Source organism: Rhinoderma darwinii, chromosome 3 (genome assembly GCF_050947455.1).
Source record: "Rhinoderma darwinii isolate aRhiDar2 chromosome 3, aRhiDar2.hap1, whole genome shotgun sequence".
In the NCBI taxonomy this organism is placed as follows: domain Eukaryota; kingdom Metazoa; phylum Chordata; class Amphibia; order Anura; family Rhinodermatidae; genus Rhinoderma; species Rhinoderma darwinii.
The window spans coordinates 321,438,490-321,442,242 of NC_134689.1; the positions used below are offsets into that span (position 1 = coordinate 321,438,490).

The 3,753-nt window shown below is 45.2% G+C and overlaps 1 protein-coding gene across 1 annotated transcript in view; it reads left to right on the forward strand.

The window, feature by feature from the left end:
• Window positions 1-3,740: 3,740 nt before the first annotated feature.
• ALDH1A3 (aldehyde dehydrogenase 1 family member A3) overlaps window positions 3,741-3,753 on the forward strand; it is a 52,955-nt gene continuing 52,942 nt past the window's right edge. Inside the window, exon 1 of the mRNA XM_075858256.1 lies at window positions 3,741-3,753. This exon is cut by the window's right edge and continues 156 nt beyond it. The gene's annotated coding sequence lies outside the window, so the exon portion shown is untranslated.

Here is a 3,753-nt window from a genome sequence, read left to right on the forward strand (position 1 = left end):
GGAACGCCACATGGGGCCCTATCTACAGGGAACGCCACATGGGGGCCTATCAACAGGGAACGCCAGATAGGGCCCTATCTACAGGGACCGCCACATGGGGTCCCATGTGGCGTTACCGTGTAGATAGGGCCCCCTGTGGCGTTCCCTGTAGATAAGGGCCCCCTGAGGCGTTCCCTGTAGATAAGGGTCCCTATATAGTCCCCTGTAGTTAGTTCCCTATATAGTCTTCTGTAGTTCTCGTTCCCTGTATAGTCCCCTATGTAGTGCCCACAGTAGAAGAAAAAAACACATTTTCTTACCTGTCCCGTTGCCGCACCATCCTCCAGCGACGTCAGTCTTCCTTCATCGGAACGATGCAGCGGCGCGATGACGTCATCGTCATCGCGCCGACTGCATCATCACTAAAGCGCCAAATGGTGAGGCATCATGTACCTCGCCAGGGCAGCGCTAGTCAACTAAATTCTATCCGCGTCCTGAGGATACAATTGAGTGCAGGGGACTGGAACGGTTCCGGCTTCCCACTTCAAACGGTTTTGCGAACCGGCTGGCATTTTAACAACAGGTTCGGGAGAACCAGGGCGAACCGGCCGGATCCCACCCCTGCTGGAGGCTGTTATCGCTGCCCAAGGTGCATTGCCTAAGTACTGAGTAAAGGGTCTGAATACTTATGTCAATGCAAGATTTTAGTTTTCCCTTTTCTATAAATTAGCAAAGATTACTAACCTTCTGTTTTCACGCTGTCATTATGGGGTATTGAGTGCAGAATGATGAGGGAAACGTGAATTTTTTTTATTTTAGCACGATGCCTCAACATAACAAAATGTGAAAAAATTTAAAGGGTCTGAAGACTTTCGGAATGCATGGTATCACCCTGGAGTCCAGGCTGTTCACATAGAATCTTCTAGACTGGATACAATTGTAGAAAATCTCTGTATTGTCCCTGTAGAGGATTTCCGGCTTTGGATGTAAATAATAATAGGGCAGATGTATTAATCAAAATTCGTGCTCCACATAAAGAGTTTTAGACACTTTTTGCGACTCGCTCTACGTGGCTAAGAAGGAAATTAGTCATGGCTTAAGATGTGCCAAATTGAACCAAAATTTTGATGCAAAAAAGGGGTCTACAGTAAGCCAATCAAGAGGTGGTATAAAGTTAGACAGAAGTGTCTAAAAATGGACCACATTTATCATCTAGCATGAGCCACTTTGATAAATTAGCAAATCTGAACCAATATTTCCATTCATAGACAAGAAGAGAAGCAAAAAATGGTGTTGAACTGAAACACAAAAGGGCAGATTTACTAAGACTGACGATTCATACACCAGTCTTAGCTTTCTGCTCGGCTGGAATAAGATGCAAAAGATTTATTAAGAGGTATAAGGACCGCGGCCACGCACCAACCATTTCTGCCAGAAAACCCTCAATTGGACAAAAAAAATAAATATGTATACTTATCTCACCGCACCTCTTTGCTCGTGCCCTCCGGGTCCCCTCACCCTGCTGCAGCTCATACAAGGTCCTGACACCAAACAGCGTTAGGTTCTTATATGCAATGGAGCACTCAACGTCCTGGGTGCTGCATCACATACAACGTCCTGATGCGTCAGAACGTTGTAGGACCCCCACACAGTATAATGTCCCCTAACTGCCCCCACACAGTATAATGCCCCCTTTAGTGCCCCCACACTGTATAATGCCCCCTTTAGTGCTCCAACACAGCATAATGCCTTTTAGTGACCCACATAGTATAATGCCCCCTTGGGACCCACCACATAGTATAAATAATGCCCCTTTTTGATACCCCACACACAATATAATGCCCGACCACATTATGCCCCCACTGTCACATGGTATAATTATGCCCCCACACAGTATACAGCCTCACTTATGCCCCCAACAGCTCCCTTATGCCCCCCACTGTGCCACATAGCAATAATAATCTTTAACAATGTAAAAATTATAATTGTGTATAAATAATGGCTGCCTTGCAGCCTGGAGACCCGGGAACAGAGCGATGGTTGAGTTTTACTTCCCACTCGTAGCTTTCTGGAGTCCTCTGATCTGGTCCCGGCGCTGCACTGTGACACACACGTTGCATTGTCATGTGTCAGTAACAGTGGATCGCTGGCGCAAGATCAGAGGAGCGCCTGGGCGAAAAGGCAGCTGCAGTGTCGCCGCTGCGACACTGCAGCTGCCTTTTCGCCCAGGCGCTCCTTCTCTGATCTTGCGCCAGCGATCCACTGTTACTGACACATGACCTGTCACGTGATCATGCAACATGTGTGTCTCAGTGCTCCAGAAACACAGGAGGGGAGAAGAGCCAGCGCAGCGCCCCCGTACACTTTCTGGAGTGATGCGCCCTGTGCGATGGCACAGATCGTACACCCCAAAGGCCGGCCCTGGCTAAGGGGGACTACTGGGTCCTGAAATGTAAATCCGGTACTGTACAAATCTATTAGAAAACTGTACTGTACAAATTTATGTAGATAACCCCCTTTAAAACTAAAAAGCTGGCCTGAGCGATCGGGGAAAGTCTTATAGAGTGTCTCTCCATTCTGCATCATAGAGGGGGATACCGAAAAGTGAGTCTCCCCCTGTGACATCCATGTGCCTTTATAGGGCATAAGGACAGGGGTTCTTTAATGAGACAACCCCTTTAATGCAGAAAAAAAGAGATTCCGTCATTGTTTTTTATCTTGAATATGTACAGAGATCAACATAAAAATGTATTATTGAGCAGTTTGTAGTAGTTATAGAAATATACATCATGTATTGTTATTACTATCTTGTTTAGCTTTAACATTTAGATGTTATTCTTTTTAGCATTTTAGTTGTGAATCTTTAATTTTAAACAATAATGTACTGGATTTTGTCTCACTGGAGAGTCACGGTCCCTTCAATGCTTTTCCAGATGCAGCCCCTTGTCTATAGGTGCGGCTGTTTCTAATACTGTAGCTTAGTCCCATTTACTTGTAGCTGAGCTGCAGTACCAGGCACAGCCGCACATACGGATGAACATTGGAGCAAGTTCTGCTGATGGGTGGGAGTCCTGGAGGTGGGACATTGATGACCTTTTCTAAGGATAGGCTGTCAATGTATAATCACAGAAAATCTTACTAACAGGCAATATGGGCAGGGGTACTGCATGTAAAATACACTGTTTTCCCAATTGTGATTTTTCTCCAATGAAGTTGGTGGGGAACAACCTTACAAGAATACAGTAGTTATGTTATAAATAATAAAGGAAAAAATAAACAGATCAGTACACAAATAAATAAACTACCTCACATAAAATCATCAACACTATGTATCAATGGGAATTTATACATCTTTATATACACACAGAACATCTGCCCTCTGCACAAAACCATGGAAAAGCTGTGAATGGAGGATCATCTGCTCAGTATCTGATAATAGGAGAGTCATAAAGCCTTATGAATGTATATAGCTGTATATAGGAATAGTGTAGAGATGCTGTTACTTTTCCCTGTAAGTTTACTGACTGTTTCCACATACACAAGCTCAGATTGATCACAGCAGCACATGTTGCATGCAGGAAGCCCACAGCAGTGTATCCAGTCATGTCCCTGGTGTGTGTGTGATCGCTATCACTAAGATATTAGGAAGTTGTGAGGGGCTGGTGGGGGTGTGGAGGGGCAGCCCTTCCATCCAATCACTGTCCTCCTCCTATGTCAGGATGCCTCTGAACTTGTGTTATTAAAGGGAGAGGAGCTCCCCTACAGTCCACAGAC